The sequence below is a fragment of the Hylobates moloch genome, unplaced genomic scaffold (genome assembly GCF_009828535.3).
Source record: "Hylobates moloch isolate HMO894 unplaced genomic scaffold, HMol_V3 SCAFFOLD_3, whole genome shotgun sequence".
NCBI classification, from domain to species: Eukaryota; Metazoa; Chordata; class Mammalia; order Primates; family Hylobatidae; genus Hylobates; species Hylobates moloch.
In genome coordinates this window covers 162,984,891-163,002,271 of record NW_026652278.1, presented here as the reverse complement: position 1 = coordinate 163,002,271, position 17,381 = coordinate 162,984,891, and the positions used below count along the sequence as shown (strand labels likewise).

The 17,381-nt window shown below is 38.7% G+C and overlaps 1 protein-coding gene across 2 annotated transcripts in view; it reads right to left on the bottom strand.

Annotated features, from left to right (window-relative positions):
* Nucleotides 1–7,523: 7,523 nt before the first annotated feature.
* CEP44 (centrosomal protein 44) overlaps nucleotides 7,524–17,381 on the bottom strand; it is a 72,250-nt gene continuing 62,392 nt past the window's right edge. Inside the window, exons 11-12 of one of the 2 annotated variants that reach the window (XR_009212953.1) lie at nucleotides 8,335–8,910; nucleotides 7,524–7,668 (exon numbers count right to left, since the gene is read on the bottom strand). The gene's annotated coding sequence lies outside the window, so the exon portion shown is untranslated. The remainder of the gene's footprint in view (nucleotides 7,669–8,334; nucleotides 8,911–17,381) is intronic. The other variant, XR_004247333.2, reaches the window with a different exon arrangement.

The window sequence follows — 17,381 nt, the reverse complement described above, 5'->3', positions numbered from 1 at the left end:
GCAATCTTAAATAATCTTCACATCATGTGCTGGGTTAAAACCTAATTTTAAATAAACGGCTGTACAACAAATCAGCAGACAGCTATACCATTGAAGAGACTTCCATGGTTTAAATCCTGGCAAAGTATTTTAGCAGCTAGCTTCAGGACCTCGGAGGCCTGGCTACTAAACCCCTCAATGTCGGCATTTTTCATCTCCAAAATACAAGTAATAATCTACCTCCCTCTTTATGTTGCTGTGAAGATAAGTTAATTAACACTTAGAACAATGCTTAACACATTAAGAACCCAATTTATGTCATCTATCATCAATAAAATCTGATATAAAAAGTCTGATAATGCCAGTGACAGCTCAAATCACACCTAAGATGAAATATATTTATCCTAAGCCTTGGGCAAGTTTCCTAGTCTAAGTCCATTTCCTCGTCTGTAAAATAGGATTGTAATGAGGAACAAGTGAGCTAAAGTATTAGGAGGATTTATCACAGTGCTCAGTTACATAGGAAATACTCCTCTAGTAAGTACTACTCTTCTAAAATTTAAAATATTACTTACAATATTGTACCATTGTTAATATCATCTATTTGTGGAGCTCAAACATATATACAGACAGTCCCAGATAGGATGGTTCAACTCATGATTTTTTGACTTTACAATGGTGCAAAAGCGATACACATTCAGTAGAAACCATAGTTGAAATTTTGACTTTTGATCTTTTCCCAGGCTAGTGATATGCAGTATGACACTCTCTAGATGCTGGGCAATGGCAGTGAGCCATAGCCCTGAGTCAGCCAGGTGATAATGAGGGTAAACCAGTACTATACTACACAGTGTAATATGGTCAATAAATTACGTGAGATATTCAACACTTTATTATAAAACAGGCTTTGTGTTAGATGATTTTGCCCAACTGTAGGCTAATGTAATTGTTCTGAGCATGTTTAAGGTAGGCTAGGCTAAGCTATGATGTCTAGTAGGTTAGCTACATTAAATGTATTCTGACTTATAATATTTCCAACTTATGATGGGTTTATTGTGACAGTCTCATTGTAAATTGAGGAGTATCTGCAAAACATGCTATGTTAGATGCTAGGATTAAAAAGCAATAAAGGCAGTCCTTATGCTAGATTGCATTTTATAGTCTACAAGCAAAATCAGGACATGCAAAATAGAGATGGGAGAGAAACTATTGCTACCAGAGGCATATGAGACTAAACAGTTTCAGTCTCCATAATGACCAACCATAGTTTGAATGCTGGAGAATTTCAACACCAACAACTCAGTTGACCTAACTCTTAAAGACAGAGCAAAAATATTTAGCAAACCCATGAAAATTAAGTTTATTTGATATTTTAAGAGAAAGAAACACAGATTAGGCAAATATTCTATGGAAGAATAGCAGAGTTTGACCAACTTAATTAGCATATATAAGAAACTATTACCAGCAAAGAAAATTCTGTATGGATGCTTAAAGCACAGTGGTTACTTATCAATTATGAATATAATAGACTAATTCGTATTTTTTTTCAACTTTTATTTTAGATTCAGGTGTATATATACAAGTTTGTTACCTAGTTATATTCTAAGATGCTTAGGTTTGGGGTATGAATGATCCTGTCATCCAAATACTGAATATAGTACCCAATAATTTTTCAATGCTTATTTATCTCCCTCTCTGCTCCCTCCAGTAGTCTCCAGTTTCTATTGTTCCCATCTTTACATCCATGAGTACCCAATGTTTAGCTCCCACTTAAGAGTGAGGCTGTGGTATCTGGTTTTCTGTTCCTGCTTAATTTGCTTAAGATAATGGCCTCCAGTTGCATCTGTGTTGCTGCAAAGGACATGATTTCATTATTTTTCATAGCTGTGTGGTATTGCGTGGTGTATATGTACCACATTTTCTTTTTTTTTTTTTTTTTTTTTTTTGAGACAGAGTCTTGCTCTGTCGCCCAGGCTGGAGTGCAGTGGCGCGATCTTGGCTCACTGCAAGCTCCGCCTCCCGGGTTCACGCCATTCTCCTGCCTCAGCCTCTCCGAGTAGCTGGGACTACAGGCGCCCACCACCACGCCCGGCTATTTTTTTTGTATTTTTAGTAGAGGCGGGGTTTCACCGTGGTCTCAATCTCCTGACCTTGTGATCCGCCCGCCTCGGCTTCCCAAAGTGCTGGGATTACAGGCGTGAGCCACCGCGCCCGGCCACCACATTTTCTTTATTCAGTCCAATGTTGATGGACACCTAGGTTGATAACATGTCTTTCTTATTGTGAATAGTGCTGCAATGAACAGGTGAGTGCATGATGTGCCTTTTTGGTAGAATAATTTGTTTTCTTTTGGATATATATCCAGTAAGGGGATTTCTGGGTCAAATGGTATCTCTGTTTTAAGTTATTTGAAACATCTCCAAACTGCTTTCCACAGTAGCTAAACTAGTTTATTTTCCCACCAACAGAGTATGTGTTCCTTTTTCCCACATGCTCACCAGCATCTGTTGTTTTTTTGAATTTTTAATAATAGTTATTCTGACTGGTGTGAGATGGTATCTCACTGTGGTTTTGATTTGCATTTCCTGATGATTAATGACGTGGAGCATTTTTTCATATGTCAGTTGGCCTCTTGTATCTTCTTTTGAGAAGTGTCTGTTCATGACTTTCACCCATTTTTTGATGGGGTTATTTGTTTTTTGCTTGTTCAGTTGTTTAAGTTTCCTCTGGATGCTGGATATTGGACTTTTGTTGGATGCATCATTTGTGAATATTTTCTCCCATTCTGTAAGTAGTCTGCTTACTCTGTTGATAGTTTCTTTTGATGTGCAGAAGCTTTTTAGTTTAATTAGGTCCCACATACCAATTTGTTTTTGTTGCCATTGATTTTGAGGACTTAGTCATAAATTCTTTCCCAAGGTAAATGTATAGAACACCCTGTTTTCTTCTTGGATTATCATAGTTTGAGGTCTTACATTTAAATGTTTTATCTGTCATGAGTTAATTTTTTTTTTTTTTTTTGAGACACAGTCTCACTCTGTTGCCCAGGCTGGAGTGCAGTGGCACCATCTCGGCTCACTACAACCTCTGCCTACCAGGTTCAAGTGATTCTCCTGCCTCAGCTTCCCGAGTAGATGGGATTACAGGCACCTGTCACCATGCCCAGCTAATTTCTGTATTTTCAGTAGAGTCAGGGTTTCACCTTGTTGGCCAGTTTGGTCTCGAACTCTTGACCTCAGGTGATCCACCCTCCTCAGCCTCCCAAAGTGTTGGGATTACAGGCATGAGCCACTGCACCCAGCCAAGTTAATTTTTATATATAGTGAAAGCTAGGGGTCCAGTTTCATTCTTCTTCCTATGGCTAGCCAGCTTTCCTAGCACCACTTATTGGGTGGGGAGTCATTTGCCCATTGCTGATTTTGGTCCAATTTGTTGAAGATCAGATGGCTGTAGGTGTGTGACTTTATTGCTGGCTTCCCTATTCTGTTCCATTGGTGTGTCTGTTTTTTTTACCAGAACCATGCTGTTTTGGTTACTGCAGCTCTGTAGTATAGCTTGAAGTTGGGTAATGTGATACTTCCAGTTTTACTCTTTTTGCTTAGGATTGCCTTGGCTATTTGGGCTCTATTTTTGTTCCATAAGAATTTAAGGATTTTTTTTTTCTAATTCTGTGAAAAATGATATTGGTAGGAATTGCATGGAATCTACAGATTGATGACCATACTTTGGGGAGTATGGTCATTTCAACAACATTGATTCTTGTATCCATGAGCATGGAATGGAATGTTTTTCCATTTGTTTGTGTCATCTGTAATTTCATTTAGCAAAGTTTTGTGGTTCTCCTTGTAGAGATGTTTCACCTCCTTGGTTAGACACATTCCTACATATTTTTTTGTATATGGCTGGCTATTGTAAATGGAATTGCATTCTTGATTTGGCGCTCAGCTTGAATGTTATTGGTTTATAGAAATGCTACTAATTTTTGTACAGTTATTTTGTATCCTGAAATTTTACTGAAGTCATTTATCAGTTCCAGGAGCCTTTTGGTGAAGTCTTTAGGGTTTTCTAGGTATAGAATCATATCCACGAAGTCACATAGTTTGACTTATTTTCCTATTTGGATGTCCTTTGTTTCTTTCTCTTGCTTGATTTTTCTGGCTAGGACTTCCAGTACTATGCTGAATAGGAATGGTGACAGTGAACATCCTTGTCTTGTTCCAGTTTGAAGGGAATGCTTCCAGTTTTTGCCTGTTCAGTATGATGTTGGCTATGGATTTGTCATAGATTGCCCTTATTATTTTGAGGTATATTCCTTCAATGACTAGTTTATTGAGGGTTTTCTTCATGAAGGGATGCTGGATTTTATTGAAAGCTTTTTCCATGTTCATAATATTTTTAATATATCATTATTTTGAAAGAAAAATAGAACACACTGTTTATCTACTATATTAACCTCTGTTAACAATCCTAGGGTGAGCTGAATCACTGGATCTCATACCACTGCCACCTTCTGAAAACTCATCAATTTAAAGCATAAACAGTGACACCATATTGATTCAGCCCACATCACTGACAGCAATTACCTCACTTGTTCAGAGAAGCAAGATGACTCAGAGAAGCCAACTGAAACCAAAAACCAAAGGAAGTAGTTGTCAGAGCAAAACCATAAGTAGCTTAGTAGGTTTAATAGTCTTTAAAGCTGTTTATATATGTGCAATAAGTAAACAGATCCCCATTTAAATCAAAGTCTTCCCTTGACTACATGACATCAATTTCTCCATCCTAGTCTAATAGCTTTTTCTGAAAAATAATAACATTATACTGTGCTTTTTCCTATTAATTATTTTGTTGTATATTTTGAAGACAGGCAATCTTAGAATTGTGTAACTCACATACACCTACACACATACATATTTCTTTTAAGGATCATGTCTACGTTATTTCAAAAGTGAGTCTTCATAACATAGCTGTCTTAGTCTGTTTTCTGTTGCTTATAATAGAACACCTGAAACTGGGTAATTTATAAAGAAAAGAAATTTCTTACAATTCAGGTGGCTTGGAAGTCCAAGGGCATGGCTCAGTGTCTAGTGACAGCCTTCCTGGTGAGGACTGTGCAGAGACCTGAGGCAGTGCAGACCATCACATGGTGAGGGGGCTGAGCATGCTAATGTGCTAGCTCAGGCCTCTCTTCCTCTTAGAAAGCCACCAGTTCCACTCCCATGATTGCCCATTAATCCATTAACCCATCAATTTATTAACTCATGAGTAGATTAATCCACTCAGGGGGCAGAGCACTCACGAACCACTCACTTCTTAAATGTTCCACCTCTCAATACTGCCACATAGGAAATTTGGTTTCCCACTCATGAAATTGAGGGGGGCACATTCAAAACACGGCAGTAATGAAGGCCTGAATGGCTTGCCGATGCTGAACCATTTCCTGCATGGGAGCAGGAAAGAAAATTTACTCACAGAAGCAGTGAAAACCCTGGAATGTTGTGAAATTCTCTAGGACTAACCTGAAAAGCCCTCGTATCTGTGGGTTTTTTGGTTTTGTTTTGTTTGACCAGTGACAGCTTGTCTCTCCTTGTCCTTCACGCCTAAATATAGTGGACCAACCTGAGGGAGTAGGATCATAACCAATTTGGAGAGAAAAAGGAAGGAATTTGGTCTAGGATCACTATTGCCCTGTGGAAATGAAGGGGAATTATTAGTTTCTGATATTTTGAAAATAGCTAATAAAATAGGAGTGTCTGTACAAAGATTTATGGTAAATAATGTACTCTCAGACATATTACTTAACTCTCACCACAACCTAAATATGACCAAGAAAAAATATTTATTTACCAGTAAAATAAAAAACATAGTGAGGTTTTTGGTTTGGTTTGATTTTCTAGGAATTTCAGAGTAATTTTAAAAACAGAGTTGTCATTCTCTCAGGTAACACGAGATGATTTTATGTACTGGAAAGTTTCCTCTGAAAGTGTCACAGAATATTTAAATGACACCGAAGTTGTATAACATTTTACTGAGATGTCATCACAGTTAAAACTTGCCTGTGTGAGTGAGGCTTACCGTACTTCAGCAGGCTTTGTGTGAATGTGAACTCCTCTCACACCTCCAATTCCAATTACAGAGACTATCTGAAAAGGAATCATGGACCTGGAGCATAACCCAGTATGGGGGTCATAACTGGGGAGGGGAGGAAATGGCCAAAATGAAAGGCGGTGTCGTTGAATGCAGGAAGAATTTTTTTTTTTTTTGCAACCGGGTCTTGCTCTCTTGCCCAGGCTGGAGTGCAGTGGTGTGACCATAGCTCACTGCAGCTTTGAATGTCTGGGCTCAAGCAATCCTTTCACCTCAGCCTCACAAGTAGCTGGAACTACAGGCACATGTCACCATGCACAGCTAATTAAAAAAAAAATTGTAGAGATAGGATCTCACTATGTTGCCCAGGATGGTCTTGAACTCCTGGCCGCAAGTTTAAATTAAATGTTAAGAATGGCACTGGGGGGCCAAGGCAGGCAAATCATGAGGTCAGGAGATCGAGACCATCCTGGCTAACATGGTGAAACCTCATTCCTACTAAACATACAAAAAATTAGCTGGGCATGGTGGCAGGTGCCTGCAGTCCCAGCTACTCGGGAGGCTGAGGCAGGAGAATGGTGTGAACCCAGGAGGTGGGGCTTGCAGTGAGCCGAGATTGCGCCACTGTACTCCAGTCTGGGTGACAGAGCAAGACTCCGTCCAAAAAAAAAAAAAAAAAAAAAAAAAGAACGGCAATATTTGACTTTGTAGTTGAAGTCTCAAAGAGCAGAACTGTGAATTTTAAAAACAGAACTTTAAAAATAGCTGTGAAAGAATGGAACAAAAATAGTTTTATAAGGCAGCTCCACTTACAGAATATTGTGTCATTGTGATCTCCAGTAGAGTAATTTTATTTTTCTTTTCTGAAGACCATGCAGGTGAGAGTAATAATCCACAGGGATGTATTTGATTTAGAAAAAGGCAAGACTGTTAGTACAAAACAAAGATTGGAGATATTATTGGTTCACACCTAAGGATTTCAATTAAAGAATTTCATTAGATGTGCAGGAGAGAAAAAGTAGTATCTTTTTCATAACAATTGTGAAGTTGACAATTGGTGAATGACACCTATAACAAAAGACAGATTAATGAGAAAGGCATAACAAAATTTTTTAACCAAAATTTTATGTGACACGAGAAACTTCAGAAATGATGACCCAAAGACTTAGGAAAAGCTGTGTATTTTTATGCCTAGGTTTGCTAAAGAATGGACAGTCACATAGAAGTCTGATTGTCCAGCCTGGCCAACATGGTCAAACCTTGTCTCTACTAAAAATACAAAAATTAGCTGGGCGTGGTGGCGGGCACCTGTAATCCCAGCTACTTGGGAGGCTGAGGCAGGAGAATTGCTTGAGGTGAGGCGAGTCATGCCATGATCCAGCCTGGGCAACAGGTGAGATCCGTCTCTAAAAAAAAAAAAAAAAAAAAAGAAGCCTGATTGATCAAAAAGGATATGATCAATAAACTGGCGGGAACTTAGCAAGGCCTGTTTGTTCAGATTCTGCTCTGGCTGTATGTATCTTCTTTCCTTTTCTCTGGATATAAGGTGTCCCAAAAAGTCTTCATTCTCCACATGAAGGGAGAGAGAATGATTTTTATGGCCTGGCGAGAGAAGGTTGGAGAAAGTCAGAGAGTGAGCTTTCTGCTAATGCCAAGGTGCCATATTTTGGGGTATCATGTTCTAAGCCCTGATATATATTAAAAATAATTGCCCACTTATGGAGCCAAGTTTGAAACAATATGAACTATTTTCTGATGTCCTTACAAATTGGTGTAACATGCCATATGGGAGTTCATCTAACCCTTGGTGATTTACATAAACCTGGAATTAACCTCATATTTCCATTTGCTACAGAAGTCTGGAGTCATTCCACAGTCGTCGGCTAATTTCTGGACAGCTTACTATCTCCTAACTTCCTCTGCTTCTTCGGCTCTTGTTTCTCATTTATATTGGGGTCAACATGAGGTGCTACCAGATATAAAACAGCTCCTTTATTGTGTTTGCCAAAAATTGAAACAAAGCATTTATAAGCACAATAGACTTTCTTGATGACTGGAGCAACGGGGGTCAAAAGCTCATCAGTTATTATATTGTCCTGTCCCCCAAGTCCATTTTTATCACTCACCACCAGAAGTTTCTCTCCTGGCTCTTTCTCTGCAGCACCTGCTTTTTGATTTTGCTGGCCTGTCTCTTCTCTGCTCCCACCTTTTATTCCACTCCCCTCCCCAGTCCTTCCCAGTAGCAAAACAACACATTCCTCCTTTTACCTCATGCGTAGTGGTTCCTCTTTCCTCTGAAGTCACCAGCTGACACACTCCCAGAATTTATGAACATGGATTCTAAACAGAAACAGTTCACAGAGAGGAATTCTGGACCGAATATTAGAATAATATGTTCTTAACAGCATTACATTATGCCTGGTTTTGAGTGAGACAAATTTAGCATGATCATGGTTGCTGAAAATCACTGGAATGAAAAAAATGACTTCTCAAAATTGTATCTCATTAGTCCTCAGCAAGCAAAAGAGGCATCTTTCTCTCTACTTTACAGATGAGAGTTCTAAGGAAATAAAATGTCAGAAAATTTCCCTAAGATGACTCCAGGAATAAGGGATGGAGCCTGTAAAAACACTCTTTGGGAGGCCGAGGCAGGTGGATCATGTGAGGTCAGGAGTTTGAGACCAGCCTGGCCAAACTGGTGAAACCCCATCTCTACTAAAAATACAAAAATTACCTGGGTGTGGTGGTGGGCACCTGTAGTCCCAGCTATTCAGGAGGCTGAGGCAGGAGAATCACTTGAACCAGGAGGCGGAGGTTGCAGTGAGTCAAGATCATGCCGTTGCACTACAGCATGGGCGACAGAGCAAGACTCTGTCTCAAACAAAACAAAACAAAACAAAACAAAACAAAACACACACACACACACACTCAGTTCTAATTGGCTTCTAGTCACACACGTTTTACAAGGCCTTCTATGCTAACAAAAATCAACACAACACAATTCTCTGAACATCTATAATACACACAGTTGAAACTTGACTATATTCTGTTTTGGATTATTTTTCGTGAGTCTTTTCTTCTTAATAAGACAATAAGTTCTTTCAGGACCAACACTAATCAAGGAACATCTTCTTTCCTATTCTCAAGATTAATAACCAGTCACCATATTCAACAAACAATTTGGGGTTTAATTTCATAATTTTCTTATGCTAACTTTATAATTCTGTGAATAATATGATCAAACTACCTAATATAGCTCTTAGAATAAAGGCACCTTTATTGATATTGTTAAAAAATAAAATTACAATAAGTTTGGTTTTAAGATGTAATTAGCTGTTATTAGTGATTCTAGAACTGGGCAGTATCTCATTCTGTAAAACAGAATGCGTGGTCTGGTTTATAGGTTGGCTTTATAGGCAGAAAAGGGCTGAAGAAAGCAGAAACAAGGAACAAAAGCAGATTGGTCATTTCAAAGTAACTTTACTTATAGGGTTAACACAGAAGGGGCTTCCTTATCATGCTGGCTCAGGTAAAGTGAGCCCCTTCTGCTTAGTTGCTGTGAATCTTCTGATTTCTGGAAAACTTGCCTGTTTCAAAGTTTAGTGTAATTGTGCATGACACCTAGCATGAGTGACTTCATTGTCTGCTGGAGCCCAGTGTAGGAGCTCAGTCTAAACAATGAAATCGCCTCCCATATACTTTGCTTAATAATCTCTTTAAACTCCCAGGAACCAGGATTAAAACGAGATGAATAAACATTTGAGCAAATTATTTGGGTGCATCATCACTCAGAATTAAGCTTTAGCAAAATGCTGTGAAATGTAGTTTTACAGACTTAAATCCAGAAAACTCCATTTACCCCTTATGTTGTTTTAGGTTTCCCCAGGAGCTCTTTTTCCCAAAGCTGTTTACTTTGATTCTTCTTTCTGGAGGCTAGAGGCCTCTCCTTCTACCTATCTAAGAGTTTAGTCAAGTAAAGCCACTTAGTTAAAAAGGAAGAAGAAAAAAAAATACAGGTTTAAGATAACAGCTATAAACCCCTAATGGTGGTACCTGTCTCTTTTCTTTCTCTCTGGGAAAAAGGAAAGGAAGGAGACATAGTGTTTAGAGGATGCTGAGACTATTATCTTACCGCTAGTGAGTTATTCTTTGGCTTTTATTGTGACTTTTTTGCACCCTGCTCCCCGCCTCCCCGGCACTGTAGCTTTAAAGCTTCTTTTTTTCAGAATTTAGATATTGTAGTGCACTTACATCTTCCTCCGCTATACTGCAAGCTTCTAGCACTATTAATTGGTCGTTCAAATATATTTGTGGAATAATGGATGAATAAGTACCAATTCTGTTACAATGAAATTACTGAAGGAGGTATCTTGGTTTTCCTCTATAATTTGTATTCTAATATTCAGTCAAAGTAGTTTGTTAAATAAATTAGAAAGAATTGATCTTCAACCATGGTAATTAACATCTAGCTCTAGATGAAGGATTTACGTCTGGCAATCTTACATCCGTGTTTCATTAAGTTTTATCAACTTATCACCAAATAATGTGAACCCTCATTTTTTGTACAGGTTGAATATCCCTTATCTGAAGCACTTGCAGCCAGAAGTATTTCGGATTTCAGATTTTTTTGGATTTTGGAATACTTTCATATACATAATGAGATTTCTTGGGGAGGAGACACAATTCTAAACATAAAATTCATTTATGTTTCATATACACCATATACACATATACTGAAGGTAATTTTATACAATATTTTAAATAATTTTGTTGGCCTTCAAAAAGTTTCGATTTTGAAACATTTCAGATTTCAGATCTTTGGATTAGGGATTCTCAACCTGTAACAACTTTTCTCTGATATTCTGGCACATGCTCCCACAGCCACAAAAGCCAGCTGTGTTGGTTTGATTAGAGTAACTTATTTTAACAATTGTTTTCTTGACATGTAGCCCAGAGAAGTAAAGTGAGCTGCCTAGCTCATTACGCAATAATTACAAAAATAATGCTTAGCTTTTCTTGAAAGAGTATCCAGGTGCCAGCCTGAGTGTGTGGCATACAGGTGATGATTAATAAATATGTGAATGAACAAATAAAAGCCACAATTGGCTGTAGGTGTTAAACACTTTTTCATCAATTTTAGCCACCAGCATCACCAGCCTGAAATAGCATTAAGAATCCATCCAAGTCAATCAGAAGCAACCACAAATCTTTAGCTCTGCAGGACAGAAATAAGTACTTCTTTAAGTAACTTCCTTCCTAAAACACACACACACTCACACACAGACACACACACACAGACACACACACACATGCACACACACACACACACACACACACAAACAATATCTGGTTCTTTTTCTGGTCACTTTCACTTAATTTCAATTAAAAATTTATAATTTTTAACTGCAGCCAGGTTTCTTAATTTTAACTCCAGGTTTCTTATCAGGGAACACTTGCCAATAAGTCTCTCTCATGGAGCGATTGCGGTTATTAAGTTACCTCAGAGGGGACCTGAACATTCTCCAGCATTCTTCAGGGCAACTAACAATACCCTGGACATTCAGATGCCCCATGCAAGATCACAATGAGGTTTCTTATCCTCCACCTAGTTTTCTGGGCTAAATTAAAAGGGATGCAGTATGGTTGATGAAAATAGAAAAGCTGTCAATTAGAATTTTCACACACACACCTCACAGCACACGGCAAAACACGCTCTCCAAGCATCGTTGCCTTTCTCTAAGGGTGCAGCCAGCACTCTCCAGGGTGCTTAGGGAGAGCACACCTCTCAGAAGACTACCAAGAAGGAAAAAACCGTAGTAGGAGCCTGATGTTGATTTAGTTATCACTGAATTTGAATACCTCTTTTCAATGCTGGAAAAGATAATCGTGATACAAGGATAAATTCTCCTCAGGGCTTCTCCTGGTAGAAGGCAAAGTGCTACTCTTCCCTTCCTGCAGTCTGCCTAATCCCTACATCTATATTTTAAGGTACAGAAAGACTGATTATTCTCCCGCCTTGGAATATTCCTAATAGATACACAATCATAATAGGCAAAACTAGGGGCAAACATTTGGAAATGCTCAGAGAAGGCAATTTATATTAGGTAATTAACAACTCTGGCCATTGGCAGAGGCTAAAAAGTTCAAGTGCAGAGACCTGTTGTAGGATGATGTCCTGTCTGCCTTTGACACAGAAAGGATTATACAGAGCCTGCAGGGGAAAAAAGGTGTTGTATTTATATGGCCTCAGTTGCCCATTACAGCAGATTGAGACATATGGGCAGCACATCAGCACCTCGAACAACTGGTCTCCAAATGTATCCTTTTCACAGATACTATGGCTCAAAAAGCTTAAGCTTTACACACTTCTTTAAGAATAGATCTATTATTATCTTGAAGTGGAACATCAGAGAGACATCAATTTTATGTATCTCACTTACCTGGAGTTCAAAGTGTTGCGATAGTTCCCTTTCTTTACTGTAAGAAATTGCTGCAGGTCCACCCTAAGGTTTCCTTACATGAAGTAAATTTAACAGCTAGGGGTTTAGATTTAGCTCATGAACTAGATGTTCATGTTAACCATTGTATCGAGTTGGAATTACTTGCTGCTGGAAAATAAACTGCTCTAACAGTTCAGAGCTAACAATGAGATTGTCAAAAATCTGTCCCATCAATGACCATGAAAATCACATTAAGAAGTCACTCGCTTCTGGTTTTGCAGACGTGGTTTTCTGCATATCACAAATAAATCTACGGAAGTCATCAACAAATATTTAATACTCTGATGAAATTAAGAGATCATTTAAAAATTATTGACTGATTTTGTTTTGCTAGATTTTAATCAAAAAGTGTTCTAACCTGTTTAGCTGGTAATTAAAATAATCTATTTTGGCTTAACTCTCTAATTTCATTTCTCTAAAACAAGGCACATGATTTTCTCTGTAAATGTACAATTACCAGTTGAAACTGCATTAAGCTTTTAAGCTAATGAATTTAATTTGGTGCTTTGGTATAGTTATTTACTAAGCAGTTTAACATCAAGCTATGGAAACATGAAGACAGCTGTAACAAGTCCATAGTAATAGCAAAGCTACCCCAAAGTGATCTGAAAATACCAGTTTCTGTTTTTTCAAAACTAATGTATTTTCACACCTGGAGTAAAATTGCCTGTTTTATTTCCACCTTATTGAATTAAATATGAGCAAGGGGAGAGGGCTGCATTTTAATGAAAGAGGCCATCAAACAGAGCCCAAACCCTGAGGTTCCTTCATCTCTTCACCACACAGTGTTCCTTCATCACAAATGGCAATCAGATTATTAAAAAATCAGGAGAGGGAATTGAAAGAACTGCACCTAAGGCAGCAGGATTTTTGAACAATAGAGAGAAATCACCTGGGAAACTTTAGATCCTTGTTGTCGGAATCTGGGGGTCACAAAGGAAGTTGTATAAAAGAGGCCTATCAGGACACATGGATAAAGTAGAATAGAAAGAACATATGGGAAGTGTGTGAGAGGAATCAGTCTGTCTCAATTAATTACTGTCATTTTATGTACGCAGATGGACAAAAGAACAATAGGAGACTGGTTGCTCTGATATGCAAAAAGGCCCCTACACCGTTGTAATAGTTGCCAAGCTTCTTGACTACCATTATGGTGTTGAGCTGAAATATTTCACTTCAAAAATATTTTCCTACTCTCAAATCTTTTGTGTAAAGAGGTGGCAAAAAAAGAAGAGAAAAACAGAAAACAGCAAGCTAGGCCACTAGGGGAACAATGTTGAATGAGATCTAGTCTATATGTGAGGAATTTACAGTCTTAGGAGGAAAATATTACATAGAAAGATAAATTAAGATATGACATGGTAAATGCTATTACAGAGATGTGAACAAAATACCAACGGAGGACGGACGGAGCAAGAATGGATCTTGAGGGAGGTTGGAATTCTCATAGCATTTGAAATGGATAGTGAAGTAATATTTGCAATTTGCCAGGAAAAAAAAATTCAGTGTGGTATTCCAGCCCGGAAGGTCGGTCCTAATGTCTGGCATTTGCAAGATGAGATAGTCAATAAGAAAATAACATAAAGTGCAAGAGAAATACAAACACAGGAGAGGCAGCAAAGTCTGGTAGCAGCCTGAATAAACAGGTTCGTCTACTAGCCAGCTGGGGCAGTGGTTCTCCAACTTTAGTGTGAATCAGAATCACCTGGACTAAAGTGTTTGGGCTTCAGTAGCTCTGAGATGGGATCAAAGGTCTTGTTATGGTAACAAGTTCTCAGGAAATGTTGATTCTCCTGATCCAGGGACCACCCTGTGAGATCCTGAAATAGGGTGCTGGAGCTTCATCTTGGAAACAACAGAGAAATGATAGAGAACTTCATGGGAGAGATATCCATATCATTGGCTTTGGTTTACAGTGTGAGATATGACTAGAGTATGGGACACTACTAACAGGAAAATCGATTAGGGACTATTATATTTTCTAATTGAGAGAAAAATGAGGGCTTCCTATCACAATCACTGCTGAGAAGAAGAATAGCTAAGAACTATTTCTCAGGTAGAAGCTATGGGATTTGGCATCCTCCTGTATTTGAGAGTTGAGAAAAAGAAAGAAGTGAGAAATGACACAGTACCATACAAAGGGCATTAACTGATGTGTACAGTATAACACATTGGAGCAGTTCTCAAGAAGGAGGAGTTGTACAACTTCCAGTTCTAGCAATATTTCCTTATATAGAGCTTTAAAAACATTTGTGTACAATGCTGAACTCTTTTAAAAAAAACAAATCTTCTTGACATACAGGTGTGGCATCGTGTCAAATGCTAACCAGAGGTTAAATAGGATGCATAATTAAAACATGTTACATTTGGACTGCAAGAGATCACTGTCTTCCTAATTAAAAGAGTTTCCTTCAATGGTGAGAAAATAAACTGTAATCAGTTGGAGATTGCATGGGAGTTAAGAAAGTAGACGCATCAAGTGTGACTGACCTCTTAAGAAATGTGATAAGGAATAGGAAGAACACAAGAACTTGATATAATGGTTGGATCAAAAGAAATTGGTGGTTTCTGTTTGAGGATAAGTGGAACTTTTATCATGTTTCAAGGCAAATGCCTGTGTAAAAGAAATATTCAAATTTTTTAAAAAAATTCTTAAAATTAGATATCACCAATCAAGCAAGATCATAAGTAGGCATGAGGATAAAAAATATGTCAGCTGGCTCTCTAGATTCCTCCCCTCTGGGCAGGGCATGTCTGAAAGAAAGGCAGCATCCCCAGTCAGGGGCTGATAGATAAAATTCCCATCTCCCTGGGACACAGCACCTGGGAGAAGGGGCAGCTGTGTGCATAGCTTCAGCAGACTTAAATGTTCCTGACTGCCAGCTCTGAAGAGAGCAGTGGATCTCCCAGCACAGTGCCTGAGCTCGGCTAAGGGACAGACTGCCTTTTCAAGTGGGTCCCTGACCCTCGTGCCTCCTCACTGTGAGACATCTCCTCCCAGCAGAGGTCAACAGATACCTCATACAGGAGAGCTCCAACTGGCATCTGGCAGGTGCCCCTCTGGGATGAAACCTCCAGAGAAAGGAGCAGCCAGCAATCTTTGCATTCTGCAGCCTCCACTGGTGATACCCAGGCAAACAGGGTCTGTAGTGGACCTTCAGCAAACTCCAGCAGACCTGCAGAAGAGGGGCCTGACTATAGAAGGAAAACTAACAAACAGCAAGCAATAACATCAACATCAACATAAAGGATGCCCATGCAAAAACTGCATCCAAAGGTCATCAGCATCAAAGATCAAAAGTAGGTAAATCCAAGAAGATGAGGAAAAACCAGCGCAAAAATGCTGAAAATTCAAAAAAACAGAATGCCTCTTCTCTCCAGAGGATCACAACTCCTCGCCAGCAAGGGAACAAAACTGGATGGAGAATGAGTTTGACAAATTGACAGAAGTAGGCTTCAGAAGGTGGGTAATAACAAACTCCTCCGAGCTAAAGGAACATGTTTTAACCCAATGCAAGGAAGCTAAGAACCTTGATAAAAGGTTATAGGAACTGCTAACTGGAACACTTAGTTTAAGAGAAGAACATAAATGACCCGATGGAGCTGAAAAACACAGCACGTGAACTTCATGAAGCATACACAAGTATCAATAGCTGAATCAATCAAGTGGAAGAAAGGATATCTGGGATTGAAGATCAACTTAATAAAATAAAGCATGAAGACAAGATTAGAGAAAAAAAGAATGAAAGGAACGAACAAAGCCTCCAGGAAATATTGGACTATATGAAAAGACCAAACCTATGATTGATTGGTGTACCTGAAAGTGATGAGAAGAATGGAACCAAGTTGGAAAACACACTTCAGGATATTATCCAGGAACTTCCCCAACCTAGCAAGACAGGCCAACATTCAAATTCAGGAATACAGAGAACACAACTAAGATACTCCTCAAGAAGAGGAACCCCAAGACACATAATCATCAGATTCACCAAGGTTGAAATGAAGGAACAAATGTTAAGGGCAGCCATAGAGAACGGTCAGGTTACCCACGAAGGGAAGCCCATTAGACTAATAGCGGATCTCTCTGGAGAAACCCTACAAGCCAGAAGAGAGTGGGGGCCAATATCCAACATTCTTAAAGAAAAGAATTTTCAACCCAGAATTTCATATTCAGCCAAACTAAATTTCATAAGTGAAGGAGAAATAAAGCCCTTTACAGACAAGCAAATGCTGAGGGATTTTTGTCACCACCAGGCCTGCCTTATAAGAGCTCCTGAAGGAAGCACTAAATATGGAAAGGAAAAACTGGTACCAGCCACTCCAAAACACATACCAAAATATAAAGACAAACAACACTATGTAGAAACTGCATCAACTAATGTGCAAAATAACCAGCTAGCATCATAATGACAGGATCAAATTCACATATAACAATATGAACCTTAAATGTAAAAGGGCTAAATGCCCCAATTAAAAGACACAGACTGGCAAATTGGATAAAGAGTCAAGACTCATTGGTGTGCTGTATTCAGGAGACCCATGTCACGTGCAAAGATTCACATAGGCTCAAAAGAAAGGGATGGAGGAATATTTACCAAGCAAATGGAAAGCAAAAAAAAGGAGGGGTTGCAATCCTAGTCTCTGATAAAACAGACTTCAAACCAACAAAGATCAAAAAAGACAAAGAAGGGCATTACATAATGGTAAAGGCATCAATGCAACAAGAAAAGCTAACTATCATAAGTATGTATGCACCCAATACAGGAGCACCCAGGTTTATAAAGCAAGTTCTTAGAGACCTACAAAGAGACTTAG